A 20126-nucleotide genomic window follows, 5' to 3' on the forward strand; every position below is an offset into this window, starting at 1 on the left:
ATATAGGATCAGATCCCTTATGTTCAGTTACGACCAGACCCCCGACCCCCGCGATCTATTATAAAATAATAAAGTGCATTCACTTGCGTTTATTGTTGTTGTAAATAAAGAGATGTGAAAAACTTTTTCATGAGCAAAAATTGTACGATCCTGAGCTTGACTGCCAAGCCAGGAAAGACTGTCTGAAATGCTATGATTTTGTTGTATGATTGAGGAAGGTAGGATAATGGAATGTTTAAGCGAGTGTAGTATATTAAGGATAAGTTAGAGGTTCCAAGTTTGTTGTTTTGTAATGCATGTCCCTGTCTGACATAGCGCCCTTAGAATTGTTAGTTAAAAAATTTTGTGCATAGATATGGTCAGTGCAGAGGCCATGAAGGAAGTGTCCCCCCCCCCCCCCCCCCCCCCGGGTCAGGGAATGGAAAGTAACATAATGATGTGATCCTTCACGCTTCGCGTTAGGATCACAAGGAGGAAATGTAGCCAGTTAAAATGGCTAACTCCCGATTAGAATGGCCAAACCCCGATTTAAAATGGCAAACGGAAGAGGCTGATGGGAAAATCAGCCAACAGGACTAAAACAAACAGCTGCAGGTAAAACTGTGTATTCGCCTCTGGGGAGGCCAGACAGAATCGATACCTGCAGCCATCAGCATAACAACACACCAGCCATCTGAATATGAATTAGCCATCCCCGGGAACAATGTGCAACAAATTAGACACAAAGCCAACCCAGACTTTTCGGCGCCAGCAGGAGCCTACACAAAGAGAGGTGAACGACCACCCCAAAACCGCCCATTGATCAAGGAATCGCTCCAGCATTGGAGAACATCGAACCAAGTGATTGGGACAAAGTCTAATCACTTGGAACCAGGTACAGGGTCCGCCCCGAAAGGTGGGAAGCCTCTGGGGACTATAAGAATAGAGTCCAAGTTCAAATCGATCTCTCTGCACCCTTCTTCTCTCTCCAGCCTTCGAGACCCTTCTGCTGACCTTCTGCAACAGCTGCTAAAATGGTAAGTCTTACTTCAATGCTCGCTACGAGATAGGCGCTCCTGGCTATCGACCTGTACCAGCTTTGAATCCCGCAGGCTCAGAACCCATACGAAAGGCCATTCGTTTCCCTGACCTGGTGGACCATTCCCAAAGTTAAGTATTGGCCTGTTAGTTGTAGGAAGTAGCTTAGAAGTAGAATTAACGTATAAGTATTTACTGTATATAATAAATGTGCGTTGATTTAACTCTTACTAAGCGGTGTGTTGGATTATTGATCATTACTCGGACTTGAAGCTCGTGGCGGTATCAGAAAGATATCTGGCGACTCAAGAGCAAAGATGATAGAACAAGAACAATTAAACTAAGGCTAAAATGAGCAACAATTGTCCTCTGCTCGCTTTTAAAGGCTTCCCATTCCTCTGGCTTCCCACTAATGCTCGCCACTTCATAAGCTTTTTCTTTCGTTTTTATGCTGTCCTTGACATCCCTCATCAGCTATGGATGCCTTGTCCTCCCCTTAGCATATATTCTGCTCCTTGGGATGAATTTCTGTTGTGCCTGCCTAATAACCCCCCAAAACACCTGCCCTGCTAGGCTCCTTTTCCAATCAACTCCGGCTAGCTCCTCCCTCATGTCTTTGTAGTTACCTTTATTTCATTGTAATAAAATACGGTGAATGGCCTCCTGCACTGTAGGGATTTGAGAATCCCAAAATTATTGCACAGCACTTGGAAAACAGTGGCAGGATTGGGCAGAGTCAGCATGGATTTATGAAAGGGAAAATCATGCTTGACAAATCGACTGGAATTCAGCAAAATGAGGGAAATGTTGACGCGGAGCTGGGTTCGATTCCCGGTCAGGGAATGATGAATTATTGTTGTCCAGCAAAATGTTCAATGAAGCTGAATCGCAGTTTCACAGAAAAGAGCTCTGCCAGAATCAGTTCAGTGACATTTGTTGTTTCACATCAGAGCTGAAAAAGTCACAAGTGCAGCAGGTGGAGAACAAAGACAGGGGCAGGAAGAAACGGACAGTGATTGGCTGCAAAGTGAGAGAGATTATGAAGCAAGCGAAAATTTGAGTGGTATTGGGCCAGATTTTGATGCTCACACAGACACAGTAATCGATCGCCCCCCCCCCCCCCCCCAAATCAGGGTCCGAATCTCGGGCGTGATGACAAGAAAACTTCGAACTCAAATTATTCAGTCCATTGGGGTCACAGGAGCTGAATACAACAGAAGAAGCTCAAAGGAAATGATACTCACTGAGGGATTGTGTAAATGCTGCTCGGAGGTTAAGTGAGCGGGGTATAATCTACCTGCATGTTTCTGAGCCTGTGCTCGGTGTATTGGGAGCTTTGCTCCTGGTTGGAGTGTCCCCGGGATGGGCAGTTAGCCGCTGATTGAAGCTGCAGTCCCCGCGTTCTGCTGGCAGCGGGTGAATGGAGAATTAGGGTAAAATCCTGCTGCTTGTCCCTCTCTCGCCCACTGTGGAGCCGGGGAAGAAAGAAACACATTCCAAAAGTGTAAATGTCACAAGGCTGTGAGATGACGTTTATGTGTGTTAATGTTTAACAACAGATCGGAACGAGGAAGCTTTGCCTCATAATTACAGATGAGTAAGTTGTATTGTTTATGCCCAGTCTGAAACAGGGGAGTTTGTTTATGTTCAGCAAACGTGATAGTTTCACTTCAGAAAAAGATCAACATAAACTGGAAACTTCAAATTTTGATCAAAACTTAATTGCGACAAAAAATGTTTTTAACAATTGAAATGAGTTATTTCTATTTACTGATGAATGTCTGCCGGATGTTGTGTTGTAAGTTTCACAGGAGCCACAGTGATCAAGTTGGTGGGTTTTGGAAATTGGAAGTTACACATGAGCAACTTGTTGGGCTATTTCACCTCACTGTCGATTTCATGTTCCAGCGAACAACAATCGGTGTTGTGATTGGCTGAAGATGTCACTTGTGTTCATTTTAAACATGTAATTTTGTATACTTCTAATGAAAACTCGGAAATCCAAATAAAAGGTGAGTGATATACCGTCAACCCGGGTTACAACTTTTGCCGTTAGTTTCCCTGGTGGTCTAGTGGTTAGGATTCTGCGCTTTCACCGCCGCGGCCCGGGTTCGATTACCGGTCAGGGAATGATGAGTTATTGTTGCCCAGCAAAATGTTCAATGAAGCTGAATAGCAGTTTCACAGAAAAGAGCTCTGCCAGAATCAGTTCAGTGACATTTGTTGTTTGACATCAGAGCTGAAAAAGGTCACAAGTGCAGCAGGTGGAGAACAAAGACAGGGGCAGGAAGAAACGGACAGTGATTGGCTGCAAAGTGAGAGAGATTATGAAGCAAGCGAAAATTTGAGTGGTATTGGGCCAGATTTTGATGCTCACACAGACACAGTAATCGCGCCAACCCCCCCACCCCCAATCAGGGTCCGAATCTCGGGCGTGATGACAAGAAAACTTCGAACTCAAATTATTCAGTCCATTGAGGTCACAGGAGCTGAATACAACAGAAGAAGCTCAAAGGAAATGATACTCACTGAGGGATTGTGTAAATGCTGCTCGGAGGTTAAGTGAGCGGGGTATAATCTACCTGCATGCTTCTGAGCCTGTGCTCGGTGTATTGGGAGCTTTGCTCCTGGTTGGAGTGTCCCCGGGATGGGCAGTAACCCGCTGATTGAAGCTGCAGTCCCCGCGTTCGGGTAAAATCCTGCTGCTTGTCCCTCTCTCACCCACTGTGGAGCCGGGGAAGAAAGAATCTCATTCAAAACTTGTGGAAGTGTAAATGTCACATGGCTGTGAGATGACGTGTTGTGTTAATGTTTAACAACATATCGGAACCAGGAAGCTTTCCTCATAGTTACAGATGAGTACTTTTTAATATTCCTGCCCAGTGTGAAACAGGAGAGTTTGTGTTTGTTCCGCAAACGTGTGATAGTTCCAGTTCAGAATAAGAACATCAAAAATTGGAAACGATTCTAATTTTGATCAAAACTTAATTGCGAAAAGGATTATGTTAACTATGTTTTCAAAAAGTAAAATGAGTTATTTGAAATGACGAATGAATGTCCGCCGGATGACGTGTTGTCAGTTTCACAGGAGCCACAGTGATAAGGTATGTTGGTTTAGGAAATTGGAAGTTACACATGAGCAGCTTTTGGGACTATTTCACCTCACTGTCGATTTCATGTTACATCGAACAACAATCGGTGTTGTGATTGGCTGAAGATGTCACTTGTGTTCATTTTAAACATGTAATTTTGTATACTTCTAATGAAAACTCGGAAATCAAAATAAAAGGCGAGTAATATACTGTCAACCCGGGTTACAACTTTTATCGTTAGTTTCCCTGGTGGTCTAGTGGTTAGGATTCGGCGGTCAGGGAATGATGAATTATTGTTGTCCAGCAAAATGTTCAATGAAGCTGAATCGCAGTTTCACAGAAAAGAGCTCTGCCAGAATCAGTTCAGTGACATTTGTTGTTTCACATCAGAGCTGAAAAAGTCACAAGTGCAGCAGGTGGAGAACAAAGACAGGGGCAGGAAGAAATGGACAGTGATTGGCTGCAAAGTGAGAGAGATGATGAAGCAAGCGAAAATTTGAGTGGTATTGGGCCAGATTTTGATGCTCACACAGACACAGTAATCGCCCCCGCGCCACCCCCCCCCCCCCCCCCCCCCAATCAGGGTCCGAATCTCGGGCGTGATGACAAGAAAACTTCGAACTCAAATTATTCAGTCCATTGAGGTCACAGGAGCTGAATACAACAGAAGAAGCTCAAAGGAAATGATACTGACTGAGGGATTGTGTAAATGCTGCTCGGAGGTTAAGTGAGCGGGGTATAATCTACCTGCATGTTTCTGAGCCTGTGCTCGGTGTATTGGGAGCTTTGCTCCTGGTTGGAGTGTCCCCGGGATGGGCAGTAACCCGCTGATTGAAGCTGCAGTCCCCGCGTTCGGGTAAAATCCTGCTGCTTGTCCCTCTCTCACCCACTGTGGAGCCGGGGAAGAAAGAATCTCATTCAAAACTTGTGGAAGTGTAAATGTCACATGGCTGTGAGATGACGTGTTGTGTTAATGTTTAACAACATATCGGAACCAGGAAGCTTTCCTCATAGTTACAGATGAGTACTTTTTAATATTCCTGCCCAGTGTGAAACAGGAGAGTTTGTGTTTTTTCCGCAAACGTGTGATAGTTCCAGTTCAGAATAAGAACATCAAAAATTGGAAACGATTCTAATTTTGATCAAAACTTAATTGCGAAAAGGATTATGTTAACTATGTTTTCAAAAAGTAAAATGAGTTATTTGAAATGACGAATGAATGTCCGCCGGATGACGTGTTGTCAGTTTCACAGGAGCCACCGTGATAAGGTATGTTGGTTTAGGAAATTGGAAGTTACACATGAGCAGCTTTTGGGACTATTTCACCTCACTGTCGATTTCATGTTACATCGAACAACAATCGGTGTTGTGATTGGCTGAAGATGTCACTTGTGTTCATTTTAAACATGTAATTTTGTATACTTCTAATGAAAACTCGGAAATCAAAATAAAAGGCGAGTAATATACTGTCAACCCGGGTTACAACTTTTATCGTTAGTTTCCCTGGTGGTCTAGTGGTTAGGATTCGGCGCTCGATTCCCGGTCAGGGAATGATGAATTATTGTTGTCCAGCAAAATGTTCAATGAAGCTGAATCGCAGTTTCACAGAAAAGAGCTCTGCCAGAATCAGTTCAGTGACATTTGTTGTTTCACATCAGAGCTGAAAAAGTCACAAGTGCAGCAGGTGGAGAACAAAGACAGGGGCAGGAAGAAACGGACAGTGATTGGCTGCAAAGTGAGAGAGATTATGAAGCAAGCGAAAATTTGAGTGGTATTGGGCCAGATTTTGATGCTCACACAGACACAGTAATCGATCGCCCCCCCCCCCCCCCCCCCCCCAATCAGGGTCCGAATCTCGGGCGTGATGACAAGAAAACTTCGAACTGAAATTATTCAGTCCATTGAGGTCACAGGAGCTGAATACAACAGAAGAAGCTCAAAGGAAATGATACTCACTGAGGGATTGTGTAAATGCTGCTCGGAGGTTAAGTGAGCGGGGTATAATCTACCTGCATGTTTCTGAGCCTGTGCTCGGTGTATTGGGAGCTTTGCTCCTGGTTGGAGTGTCCCCGGGATGGGCAGTTAGCCGCTGATTGAAGCTGCAGTCCCCGCGTTCTGCTGGCAGCGGGTGAATGGAGAATTAGGGTAAAATCCTGCTGCTTGTCCCTCTCTCGCCCACTGTGGAGCCGGGGAAGAAAGAAACACATTCCAAAAGTGTAAATGTCACAAGGCTGTGAGATGACGTGTTGTGTTAATGTTTAACAACAGATCGGAACGAGGAAGCTTTGCCTCATAATTACAGATGAGTAAGTTGTATTGTTTATGCCCAGTCTGAAACAGGGGAGTTTGTTTATGTTCAGCAAACGTGATAGTTTCACTTCAGAAAAAGATCAACATAAACTGGAAACTTCAAATTTTGATCAAAACCTAATTGCGACAAAAAATGTTTTTAACAATTGAAATGAGTTATTTCTATTTACTGATGAATGTCTGCCGGATGTTGTGTTGTAAGTTTCACAGGAGCCACAGTGATCAAGTTGGTGGGTTTTGGAAATTGGAAGTTACACATGAGCAGCTTGTTGGGCTATTTCACCTCACTGTCGATTTCATGTTCCAGCGAACAACAATCGGTGTTGTGATTAGCTTAAGATGTCACTTCTGTTCATTCAAAACATGTAATTTTGTAAATTTTCTAATTAAAACTGGGAAATAAGAATGAAAGGCGAATGATATACTGTCAGACGGGTTAAAACCCTGATTGTCAGTTTCCCTGGTGGTCTAGTGGTTAGGATTCGGCGCTCTCACCGCCGCGGCCCGGGTTCGATTCCCGGTCAGGGAATGATGCTTTATTGTTGTCCACCAAACCGTTCAACGAAGCTGAATCGCAATTTCACAGAAAAGAGCTCTGCCAGAATCAGTTAAGTGAGATTTGTCGTTTCACATCAGAGCTGAAAAAGTCACAAGTGCAGCAGGATGAGAACAAATACAGAGGCAGGAAGAAACGGTCAGTGATTGGCTGCAATGCAAGTAAGAGAGATGTTGACGCAAGCGCAAATCTGCGTGGTATTGGGCCAGATGTTATTGCTCTCACAGACAGAAATATCTCCCCGATCTCGGTGCAAATCTCCAACGTGATGACAAGAAAACATTTAACTGAAATTATTCAGTCCATTGAGGTCACAGGATCTGAATACACTTAAAGAAGCTCAAAGGAAACGGGGGGAGCAGATACGTGGAGATTTAGCCGGCCGGCAGCGAGGGAGTTCTCGTACTCCTCCCACGTCCACAAGGTGTACTCACGAATTGACTACTTTGTTGTGAGTCTGGACCTGCTGGCCGGAATGGTGGGGGCAGAATATTCGGCAATTGCCAGATCGGACCATGCTCCGCACTGGGTAGACCAGCAGTTTTGTAAGGACAGCTTTCAGCACCCACCATGGAGGCTGGAAGTTGGACTATTTGCGGACGAGGCGGTGTATGAGAAGCTGGTGAAATGCATGCAGAATTACCTGCAGGTGAACAATACTGGAGAAGTCTCAGCAGCGGGAGGCACTGAAGGTAGTGGTGAGAGGGGAGCTGATTTCAACCCGGGTGTACAGGGACAGGACAGATAGGGCTGAGACGGACCGACTCATTAAGGAAATTCTACGGACGGACAGGAGTTACGCGGAATCCCCGAGGCCAGAGTTACTCAGGAAACGACAGAGGCTGCAGGCCGAATTTGGGGTGCTGACTACAGGCAAGGCTGTAGAGCAGCTTAGAAAGGTAACGGTGATTTATGAGCATGGGGAGAAGGCCAGTAGAATGCTTGCACAGCAACTGAGGAAGAGGGAAGCGGCTAGGGAAATAGGGAGGGTAGTGGATGGGGTAGGTAATCTAGTGGGTGTTCCAGCAGGGCTGAACAAGGTCTTTAGGGACTTTTGTAGGAACCTGTACACTTCGGAACCACCTGGGGGAATGAGGCGATTCCTGGACGGACTGACCTTCCCAAGAGTGGGGAGATGTTGGTGGACGGACTGGGGGCCCTGGTCAGGATCGAAGAGGTATTGGGGGCCAGAAGGTCATGCAATTGGGTAAAGCTCCGGGACCGGGCGGGTATCCGGAGGAGTTTTACAAAAAATTTGCTGGGATAGTGGGGCCGGTGCTGGTCAGGGTCTTTAACAAGGCACAGACAGAGGGAGTTTACCCCCAACGATGTCGCAGGCCACCATCTCACTCATTCTGAAACGGGATAAGGACACGGAGGCCTGTGGGTCATACAGGCCGATCTCTTTGATTAACGTAGATGCCAAGCTACTGGCCAACATTTTGGTGACCAGAGTTGAGGACTGTGTACCGGATGTAACTGTGGAGGACCAAACCGGGTTTGTAAAGGGGAGGCAGCTGGTGGCCAACATAAGAAGGCTGCTCACGTGATTATGATGCCCCCGGAGAGTAGGGAGGTAGAGATAGTGGTAGCCATGGATGCTGAAAAGGCTTTTGACCGGGTCGAGTGGGATTTTCTGTGGGAGGTACTAGGATGGTTCGGGTTCAGGGCGGGGTTCATCGACTGGGTTAGGCTATTGTATCAGGCCCCGGAGGCGAACAGGACAACATCGGACTACTTTAGACTGCACCGTGGAACAAGACAGGGCTACCCTCTCTCCCCACTACTGTTTGTGCTGGCCATAGAGATTGCACCGTAAAATTGCACTGAGATCTTCTAGGGGCTGGAAAGGGCTAGTCCTGGGGGGGGGGGGGGGGGGGGGGGGGGGGGGCGGAGAAGAGTGGAACATAGAGTCTTGTTATATGCGGATGATCTGCTGTTATATGTATCAGACCCAATGGTGGGGATGGACGGTATTATGGCAACTCTGAGGGAATTTAGCCGGTTCTTCGAATACAAATTGAACATGGCTAAGAGCGAGTTGTTTGTAATTCAGGCGAGGGGGCAGGAGAGTAGGCTGAAGGGGTTGCTGTTCAGGCTGGTGGGGGAAGAGTTTCCGATATTTGGGGATTCAGATGGCACGGGACTGGGACAGGTTGCACAAGCTCAACCTGTCCCAACTGATGGAACGAGTGAGGGAGGAGGTCCGGAGGTGGGATGCGCTCCCGCTGTCATTGGCGGGGAGGGTGCAGACTGTTAAGATGACGATTCTCCCGCGGTTCTTGGCTGATCTTTTGTGGACTCAGCTCCACTTTCCGGCCCGAACACCATAACCCTTAATCCCTTTATTCTTCAAAAAACTATCTATCTTTATCTTAAAAACATTTACTGAAGGAGCCTCTACTGCTTCACTGGGCAAGGAATTCCATAGATTCACAACCCTTTGGGTGAAGAAGTTCCTCCTAAACTCAGTCCTAAATCTACTTCCCCTTATTTTGAGGCTATGCCCCCTAGTTCTGCTTTCACCCGCCAGTGGAAACAACCTGCCCGCATCTATCCTATCTATTCCCTTCATAATTTTATATGTTTCTATAAGATTCCCCCCTCATCCTTCTAAATTCCAACGAGTACAGTCCCAGTCTACTCAACCTCTCCTCGTAATCCAACCCCTTCAGCTCTGGGATTAATCGAGTGAATCTCCTCTGCACACCCTTCAGTGCCAGTACGTCCTTTCTCAAGTAAGGAGACCAAAACTGAACACAGGATACTACCGACCATGCGCAGAGGTAGGTAGTAGAAAGGGTTAATGAGCTACAATTCTCTGGAGCTTGGTGCACAACACAACATGAAGTAAGAGGATAGACTTCAGTCAACAAAACAAGAGACAGCTCCACAGTCACCTGGAAGCTGAGAGCTGGTGATCCAGAGTGAACGGACTGATCCACTGCCTTTGTTAATTATTGTGATTTTGTACTTATTACAATTAACTTAATAAATTCTGCGACAACATTCTTGTACCCGGAATGGTCTGTAACTAGTCAGGAGCTGCAGGTAACTTTCACAACACAGTCTGACGTGTGATTGATTTGAATATTACAATTGAGATTGAAGCCAAACCCGTATCTTACAATAGGGTCAAATTTCACATTCTGTTTGGGTATCCTGCACTAACAGTGATGGCTTTTGTAAACTCCTTTTACAGGTTATTAGAAGGGGAGGAGTTACAGACAGAAATTTCACACCAAACATCACATCAAGATGTGACAGAGTCACTCGATTCATGGGAGCTGAATATCATCGACCTTTGAATTTAGAATGAGAAATGTTTGTCTGTTCTTCTGCTGAAAGAGATTCTTAAACATCACTCAGTGTACAGACACTGAGACAGGCTCATCCGAGTGAGGCATCACTAAAAAAATCCATTTTATATCTTGCAGCTCACCCAAAGATGGAAATTTCAGCACACATTTCTCCATCTTGTATTTTTTAATGTTTTGTTTGCCCGTTAAATATCCTCGACCTCTGGATGTTTCATTACAGAACTCAGCTCGAAGACATCAAAACTTGTATCCGGCCTTATCTGTGTGCCCCATTCATCAATTCAACTTTGCAGCAGCTCAGTCCCAGCTTTGGAAACATCTTCATCTTTCTGTGAGGCCCCGGCCCCATTGACTGTGACAGGGTTCGTACTGTCTCCCTGAGATTGTTGATGTAAAGTCACGTCAGACCCACACTGCCCGATTTCCAATCCAATTTATTTAAAGGTCCCAGAAGTCTGACTCCAACGTTAAATGTTGTTCTGATCCTGTCAGTAACATTGTTTTGGAACTCACTAGTATCATCAACATGCATCATAAAGATGCCCGAGAGTTTCCTGCCATGGTACCAATAAAGCACGGCAGCTCCTGCCTTCAGGTAGAGACAACCCGACTTGAACAAAACTGATCTAACTGAGAAGTGCCATACATTGAACAAAACATCGTTCAAAACATAAGACAAACTTATTGAACTTCCAAAGTCTTCCATCTCCATCTGGCACCGTAGGAGGTTGTAGAAACACTGCCCTCTGGAGGTGATCCCCCAGTGCAAATGCAGCTTTTATGTTTCTTGACTGAAAGTTCTGGGAAAATGTCACGAAAAGGGCCAAAGAAATTTCAGAATGACCTTTCCACTGTGGGTGAGTCCACTCTGACCTCTTTATCTCCCAAAGCTTCTTCAAATCCCTGAGCCATTAACCGCACCTTGGGCCTTATAAACGCCATCCGGTTGGACCTTTTCTGTGCAGATCCATCGATGTGATGATGCTGGCTGACCCCTATCTGGGACCTCTGAACACACGCCAAACTCTGTCCAACTGCCAAATCTTTCTGTTTAGCCTCCCGTACGCCTTTATCCCCTCATTTTTCGGCAGCTACAAAACCCTCTCGGTCACGGGGACCTCTGCATCACCCCCTAACATATCCTTGCCGTAAAACCGACAATTCCCTGCCTGAAATGTTCCAGTTATTGAAATTACATTGAATGGATGTCAAAGAAACAGACCAGAAACAGCTCCCTGAGGTTCTGAGGAATCCCCAGTGGTCAGTCAAACTGAATTAAACACGGGTGGTATAAAACAAACAATACTCATCCGGTATCTGCTGTCCACGGGGACTTTCCTTTAATCAAAGCCGTCAGTGGATCGTGTTCCTGACACCAGACTGTTGTGGGACAAATGTCACTCAAAGTCCAGAGTTGGTTAAAGTTTGGGAATCTTTATTACAAACATGCAGGGAATGCTTCAGCAAACCGAAGCATCTCTGGGAGTAGTTACAATAACACACGTTTATACACAGTACAGTTGCAGCTGTTTTGTCTGTAAGTTAGTGGGAAAGTACAGGACGTAAAGGGAACAACTCGAAAACAACTCACTTATTGGCTATAGTGACTTCATCTCTCACAAAACACATCCCGGGAAACAATAGCCAGACCAGTAATCCAGAGACCCAGGATAATGCAATAGGGATCCAGGTTCCGCAGATAGTGGAATTTAAATTAATTAAAAATCTGGAATTAAAAGATATCGATGACCATGAAAGCATTGTCGATAGTTGTAAAAACCCATCTGGTTTCTTTTAGATCCACCTGTAGTGGGGGAATAACACTATTTACTATCCAGGATAAAATAAATGTACTTCAGCCTTTGTGGATCATTCCAGTGGAAACGTGCTCTCCCCCAGGCTCAAAGAGCATCGGTCCACTGGAAGCAAAATCGTGAGACCGGCCAATCCAGCAGGAAGAAACCCTCCGACCCTCCCACTTCACCAAGTGTCAGAATGAACAAAGTTTGATTTGATTAAATTTATTCACATGCACCGAGGTACAGTGAAACATATTGTTCTGCGTACAATACAGACAGATAATTTTATGCATGAAAAACATGGGACATATGATAAATACGTAGACATCAGGTGAAGCATACGGGTCATTCAGGAGTCTGGTAACAGCGGAAAGAAGCTGTTTTGAATCTGTTATTACTTGTTCTCAGACTTTTGTATCGCCTGCCCAATGGAAGAGATTGGAAAAGAGAATAACCTTGGTGAAAGGGTCTTTGATTTTGCTGCCCGCTTTCCCAAAGCAGCGGGAGGTGTAGACAGAGTCAATGGATGGGAGGCGGGTTTGTGTGAGGGACTGGGCTGTGTTCACAACTCTCTGTAGTTTCTTAGTCTTGGGCTGAGCAGTTGCCATACCAAGTGTCATGAGAGTCCCTTTAAGAAATGTTTTTGTCTTATCACATGGCTTCAGTGATGTCATTGTGTGGGTGGAGCTGGCCTGTGGCTCTGGGAGTTGGTTTTACTTCTGCTTTGGTTTGGGGCTGTTTTGTGGCTCTGTGTTTTTTGCTTTCGCTTTCACATTTTTGGCTGCTGTACTCAGAAAGAGGAGTATTTTGGCCTGTCTCTCTATCCTCATTTTAAAAGCTGTTTCCAGACTGCTTGATAACTTGAAAAGAAATAATTGCTTTCTGGAAGGAATTCAAACCTGCTGTTTTGGAAAGGAAACAAGAGCATCCAAACCAGGTCTTGAGTGCTGTGCGCTGGGCCACACCTTTGAAAAGGAGGTACTGGTTTATGGGATTTTGTTATTAAATTGGAACAGTTAAAGGGGGGAATTTATTAAGGGTTATACATAGATTACTGTAGCTGTGTGGGGTATTTATCTTTGTAATTTATAAAAATGCTTACTGTGTGTGTTTATAAAAATGTTAACTAAATTCGTAGAATAAAGCTTGTTTTGATTAAAAGTGCTTGAGGCCTCTGTTGAATAACACCTGAAAGGCGGCCCCTGTGCTCATCGGAACCAAAATCAATCAACAATTGTAGGTCAGGCGAACTCCATGATATACTTTGGAGTTTTCTGAACCCTGGCCCATAACACAAGCTGTGATGCAGCCAGATAAGATGTTTTCTATGGTGCTCCTGTAAAGGTTGGTGCACCTGTAATAATTGGTAAAAGGCAATGATAATAATCTTTATAATTATCACAAGTAGGCTTACGTTAACGCTGCAATGAAGTTACTGTGAAAATCCCCTAGTCGCCACACTCTGGCGCCTGTTCGGGTTCACTGAGGGAGAATTCAGAATGTCCAATTCACCTAACAAGCACGTCCTTCGGGACTTGTGGGAGGAAAACGGAGCACCCGGAGGAAACCCACGCAGACAAGGGGAGAACATGCATGCTCCGCACAGACGGTGCCCCAAGCGGGAATCGAACCTGGGACGCTGGCGCTGTGAAGCAACAATGCTAACCACTGTGTTACCGTGCTGCCCATGTGGCAATCAATGGGGGCATGCTGAATTTCCTTAGTTTCCTGAGGAAGTATATGTTTCTTGGTCGTAGCGTCGATGTGGGTAGACCAGGACAGAATGCTGGTGATGTGCACACCTCGGAATTTGAAGCTAACCATCTCCACCTCGGCCCCATTAATGCAGAAAGGGGTGTGTACAATGCTTTGCTTCCTGAAGTCAATGACCAGCTCCTTACTTTTGCTGACATTGAGGAAGAGATTGTTGTCATTACACCATGCCACTAGGTTCTCCATCTCCCTCCTGTACTTTGACTCATCGTTGTTTGATATCCGACTCATTACGGTCGTGTCTTCAGCAAACTTGTCGATGGAGCGGGAGCCAAATTTTGCCACAGTCGTGTGTGTATCATGAGTGTAGTAGGGGGCTAAGTACGCAGCCTTGTGGGGCCCCGGCATTGAGGACTATCATGAAGGAGTGTTGTTGTTTATCCTTACTGATTGTGGTCTATGTACTAGGAAGTCGAGGATCCAGTTGCAGAGGGAGGAGCCAAGCCCTAAGTTTTGGAGTTTTGATATGAGCTTGGCTGGGATTATGGTGTTGAAGGCGGAGCTGTAGTCAATCAATAAGAGTCTGATGTAGGAGTCCTTGTTTTCGAGATGATCCAGGGGTGAGTATAGGGTCAGGGAGTTGGCATCTGCTGCGGACCGGTTGTGGCGGTGTGCGAATTGCAGTGGATCAAGGAATGCTGGGAGTATGGAGTTGATGTCTCCAACATCTCGAAGCAATTCATAATGATCGATGTCAAGGCACGTTGACTGCTTCTTCTTTGGCACTGGTATGATGGTGGTCTTCTTGAAGCAGGTGGGAACCTCGGAGTAGGGAGAGGTTGAGGATTCCGCAAACACACCTGCCAGTGGGTCAACGCAGGATCTGGGTTCATGACCTGGGTTCTCGTCTGGACCCATCGCTTTATGAGGGTTCACTTTCAAGAAGGCCAATCTGACTTTGGAGGCTGACGGTGGGTATTGGTGTGTCCAAGGCTGCTGGTACAGTTGACAACAGTTTGTTGGTTTCCTGCTCAAAACAAGCATCGAATGCATTGAGTTTGTCGGGGAGGGGTGCGCTGTTGCTGAAGATTCTACTCAGCTTTACTTTGTAGCCTGTTATGTTGTTTAAGCCCTGCCACAACCGACGAGAGAGTCCACGTCATTAGTCTGTGACTCTATCTTAGTCTGGTATTGTCTCTTGGAGTCCCTGATGGCTTTGCGGAGGTCGTATCTAGATTTCTGTATAGATCCGGGTTGCCTGAGTTGAACGCCTCAGACCTGGCGCCCTTGATGTTTGTGTCGCAGTGGTCAAGGATGTTAAGGATGTTGGGGTCCCTTTCGGGACAGGAGATGTGTTGGTGGAATTTTGCCAGCACACTCTTGAGGTTGGCCTGGTTAAAGTCTCCGGCCACGATGCACAAGGCCTTCGGGTATTCTGTTTCACTGTTATTTATAGTGGTGTACAATTGATCAAGCGCCTTCTTCTAATCAAAGCCCCCTCCCTCCCGGCTTACTCACTCTTCCAACTTCTTCCATCGGGCAGAAGATACAGAAGTCTGAGAACACGCACAAACAGACTCAAAAACAGCTTATTTCCTGCTGTTACCAGACTCCTAAATGACGCTCTTATGGACTGACCTCATTAACACTACACCCTGTATGCTTCATCCGATGCCGGTGCTTATGTATTACATTGTATACCTTGTGTTGCCCTATTATGTATTTTCTTTTATTCCCTTTTCTTCCCATGTACTTAATTACCTGTGATCAGGTAAATACTTTTCATTGTACCTCGGTATACGTGACAATAAACAAATCCAATCCAATCCACTTCACTTCCGCCTGGGGTGGGGTGTAGACCGCCATGATGATGGCAGAAGTGAACTCCGTGGAAGGTAGTATGGACGGCACTTCACAGTCGGGTATTCCAGGTCCGGGGAGCAGTAGTTCGCCAGGGTCGCCACGTCCGAGCACCAGGAGTTGACGAGGAGACAAACCCCTCCACCCACTCCAGGTTCAGTCCTGGATGTGGTTAACAGCAGGAAAAACAGCAGAATCTAACCCATCATCACTTGTGAACCCTTTATTGTCTCAGCATGTTGGATGACTGAGTGAATCCCTCCCCACAGATAGAGCAGGTGAATGGCTTTCCAGTGTGAACTCGCTGGTGTCTCCGCAATGTGGATGATGTTCTAAACCTCTTTGTACAGTGAATGCACTGGTGTTCCATCAGTACCTGAGAGCTTTTTGAAACCCACTCCCACAGTCGGAGCATTTAAAAGGTCTCTCATTGGTGTGAGTGACATTGTGGCTCAGCAAGTGATGACCGAGTGAATCTTTTCCCAGTCGGAGAGGTGAACGGGCTCTGCCCGGTGTGACCTTGCTCGTGTTTCATCAGGTTGGATGAGGTTCTAAAGCTCTTTGCGCAGTGAGAGCAGCTGAACGGTCTCTCCTCAGTGTGAATGCGCTGGTGGGACATCAGTAGCTGTGAGCTTTTGAAAGCCCTCCTGCAGTCAGAGCATTTAAAGGGCCTGCCCTTGGTGTGAGTGACATTGTGGCTACGCAGGCCGGATAATTGAGCAAATCCCTTATCACACACAGTACAGATGAAGGGCTTCTCCCCGGTGTGAAGTCGCTGGTGTGCCTGCAGGTTGGAAAACTGAATGAATCCCATATCACACACAGTGCAGATGAATGGCCTCTCCCCGGTGTGAACTCGTTGATGTGTCTGCAGGTGGCATAACCGAGTGAATTCCTTCTCACAGTCAGAGCAGGTGAATGGCTTCTCTCCAGTGTGAACTCGTTCATGTCTCCGCAAGTTACCAATGTCAGTGAATCCCTTTTCACACTGAGAGCAGGTGAAAGGCTTCTCTCCAGTGTGACTGCGTTGATGCCTTTCCAACCTGCATGGGGCTGTGAATCCCTTCGCACACACAGAGCAGGTGAATGGCCTCTCTCCAGTGTGACTGCGTTGATGCCTTTCCAGCCCGTACGGGCCTTTGAATCCCTTCCCACAGTCCTCACATTTCCATGGTTTCTCCATGGTCCGGGTGATCTTGCGTCTCACCACGCTGGACGATCAGTCGAAGTCTCGTCCACACACAGAACACATATACAGTCTCTCCCTGCTGTGAATGGTATAGTATTTTTTCAGGCTGTGTAACTGGTTAAAGCTCTTTCCACAGTCAGTGCACTGGAACAATCTCACGTGGGTTTGTGTGTGTCTCAGTGCTTTTCCAAACAAACTGATGTTTAAAATCTCTTGAAGCAGACAGAATAGACAAACATTTCTCCTTCTAGATTCAAAGGTCGATGATATTCGGTTCCCAGTTCTTGACGTGATATTTAGTTTGAGATATCCACCTCAAACTCCTCTCGTTCTAACTTCCTGCAAAAAGATTTTACAAAAATCATCACTGTCAGTACAGGATAGAAATTCAGAACAGACAATTCTAGTTTCTATCAAACATTGTTAGCTCTCTCTCTTTCCCTCAAATGCTCTAAATCTCGATTCCACACACTCTCCCTCCAGTCTCACTCTGCTGTATCTAATATTCACCCTCCCAATTCTCCTGAAGGCACTGATTCAGGCTGATCGATCTCTCCAAGCTCACTGCTTCCTGTCCTGGACACAGAGGCTGCCAGACAGATATATGTCTCCGTTACTGGATGATAAATGTGTGCAATATACAGACTGGATTCACTTCCTTCCCCTCCCAATTCTTATGAAGGTGCTGATTGATGCTGATCAACAAATCTAAACTCACAAACAACCTGTACAAGAGTAGAGACTCTCCATTTAAGTATATTTACTGATTAGAGATGGGGTGATTCTGAGGAAGAATTTGATTTAGTCATGGAGTGGGCATGATCAGGAACCCACTGCCCACAAGGATTGTGGAAGTCGAGATGATCAATAATTCAAAATAAAATATGAAGAAAATAAGCTTTCAGGTGAACAGGGATATCGAGGGGGAATGGGACTGACTGGATTGCTGTACAGAGCGTCAGCATTGACTTGAGTTACCAAATGGATTCTGTCAGTGCTGCAATGACTGTATGACTGGAAATATATAATGTAGGTACAATACTATATTACAAAACTAGAAATAATAATACATGTATTTTGTTACAGAACCATCAATAATATATCTAATACATTCCATATAACACTAGATATATCTCTGTCCGATATAAAAAAAATTTAAATTCATTTACGGGGTGTGGATGTCGATGATGAGGCCAGCATTTATTGCCCATCCCCAGTTGCCCTTCAGAAGGTGGTGATGAGTTGCCTTCTTGAACCGCTGCAGTCCTTGAGTTGTAGGTACATCCCCTGTGCTGTCAGGGAAGGAGTTCCAGGATGTCGCCCCAGCAACAATGAAGGAAGGGTGATATATTTCCAAGTCTGTCTGGTGGGTGACTTGGAGGTGAACCTCCAGGTAGTGGGGTTCCCAGTTATCTGCTACTCTTGTCCTTCTAGATAGTAGTGGTCATGGGTTTGGAAGGTGCTGTCGGAGGAACCCTGGTGAGTTACTGCAGTGCACACTGTAGATGGTATACACGGCTGCCACTGTTCGTCGGTGGTTCGGAATGGGGAGCAGTCAAGCAGGCTGCTTTGTTCTGGATGGTGTAGAGCAGCATCTTGAGTGTTGTTGGAGCTGCACTCAACCAGGCAAGTGGTGATTATTCTATTACACGCCTGACTTGTGTCTGGTATTTGGTGGACTGGCTTTGGGGGTCAGGAGGTGCGTTACTCGCTGTAGTCTTTGGCCTGCCCTGGTGGCGACCGTATTAATATGGCTAGTCCAGTTCAGTTTCTAATCAATGGTAACCCTCAGGATGTTGGTTGTGGAGGATTCAGCGATGCTAATGCCACTGAAGGAGATGGTCATTGTCTGGCACTTGGTGCAGCACAAATGGAACTTGCCACTTATCAGCCAACATCTGGACACTGTGCAGGACATGCTGCATTTGGACATGGACTGCTTCATTATCTGAGGAGTCACGAATGGTGCTGAACATTGTGCAGTCATCCACAAACCCACTTCTCATCTTATGATGAAAGGGAGGTCATTGATGAAGCATAGATGGTTGGGCCTAGGAGTGTGCCCTGAGGAACACCTGGAGCAGAGATGATTGACCTCCAACCACCACAATCATCTTCCTTTGTGCCAGGTATGACTCCAACCACCAGAGAGTTTTCCCCGATTCCCATTAACTCCAGTTTAGGTGGGGCTCTTTGATGCCATAGTCGGTCAAATGCTGCCTTGATACCAAGGGCAGTCTCTCTCACCTCACCTCTGGCATTCAGCTCTTTTGTCCATATTTGAACAAAGGCTATAATGAGGTCAGGAGCTGAGTGACCCTGGTTGGACCCAAACTGAGCGTCCGTGAGCAGGTTTTGCTGAGCAAGTACCACTTGATAACGCTGTTAATGACTCCTTCCATCACTTTGCTGTTGGTGGAGTATTCCGACAGGGAAGTAATTGGTTGGGTTTGATTGTCCTGTTTACTGTTCCCTTTATTGTCAGCCATCTCCTGGGGAAACCAGCCCTTTAAATGTGAACATTAGGAAACAGACCATCATTTTCGCCAGACAAATAAATGTGTCAAGCCGAGGGAGCAAAGGATGTCAATGTCTTTCAGACAGCCAGAGAGAGAGAGACTGCCAAGCTCTCCAGAGTCTGCACCCTCCCTGGATTCACTTCCTTTCCCTTCAGTTGCTGCAAGTCACCAATTGAAGGTCAGAATGAGACAATAAATGGAAGGAGGAAGAAAAGAAAGTGTTTTACTCACAGATGTTGCAGACAGGAGGAAGGTTCAGTCTGTGTGCAGCTCAAGCTCACCCAGGGTTGGCGGAACAACAGCTTCGCTCGGCAGAAACCTCCATGTCCAGCTTCCGCATTGAGACAATGGGGGAGCTCTGATTGGTGGAGGAGCAGAATCTTTCCGGTCCTCCAATCTTCCTATTGGTCAACACCTCAGCAAAAAGGTCAGCGGAAGTGAGCTCTCCTGCACATGCGCAGCGTCCCCTTCCCTTAGGCATGCGCAGCCCCGGGTGAGAGGAGGGGTGGATCACCGACGGCCGGAACTGTCAGCCGGTTGCCTGGAAACCTTGTCTCGAGGATATGTGGGGGAAGGGGAACAATGGGTGGGGGCGGGGCTCCCTCGTCTGCGCGCTGGGCAGTGACGTCACCTAGGAGCGGACTTATTGATTTAGAGGACGTACTCCTTTGTAATGTCACAATGTGGAGGTTGGACAATGAGTTTCAGACTAAAACTTCCTCCTGGGCAACATCTGGGAGCAAATCAATGT

General features: G+C 46.2%; 1 protein-coding gene, 1 long non-coding RNA gene and 2 other non-coding genes across 5 annotated transcripts in view; 2 read left to right on the plus strand and 2 right to left on the minus strand.

The window, feature by feature from the left end:
• The window catches only part of LOC140422014 (uncharacterized), a 332008-nt gene that overhangs the window by 260978 nt on the left and 50904 nt on the right, over positions 1–20126 (minus strand). The window lies entirely within an intron of this gene.
• trnae-uuc (transfer RNA glutamic acid (anticodon UUC)) lies at positions 3076–3147 on the plus strand. Its single transcript has one exon. It is a non-coding gene; the product is annotated as a tRNA-Glu (tRNA).
• Positions 6877–6948, plus strand: trnae-cuc (transfer RNA glutamic acid (anticodon CUC)). Its single transcript has one exon. It is a non-coding gene; the product is annotated as a tRNA-Glu (tRNA).
• Positions 11710–19675, minus strand: LOC140420039 (uncharacterized). Its single transcript, XR_011946153.1, has 2 exons — positions 19607–19675; positions 11710–17195 (listed from the first exon to the last, which is right to left on the minus strand). It is a non-coding gene; the product is annotated as an uncharacterized lncRNA (long non-coding RNA).

Source organism: Scyliorhinus torazame, chromosome 5, assembly GCF_047496885.1.
Source record: "Scyliorhinus torazame isolate Kashiwa2021f chromosome 5, sScyTor2.1, whole genome shotgun sequence".
Taxonomy (NCBI): Eukaryota; Metazoa; Chordata; class Chondrichthyes; order Carcharhiniformes; family Scyliorhinidae; genus Scyliorhinus; species Scyliorhinus torazame.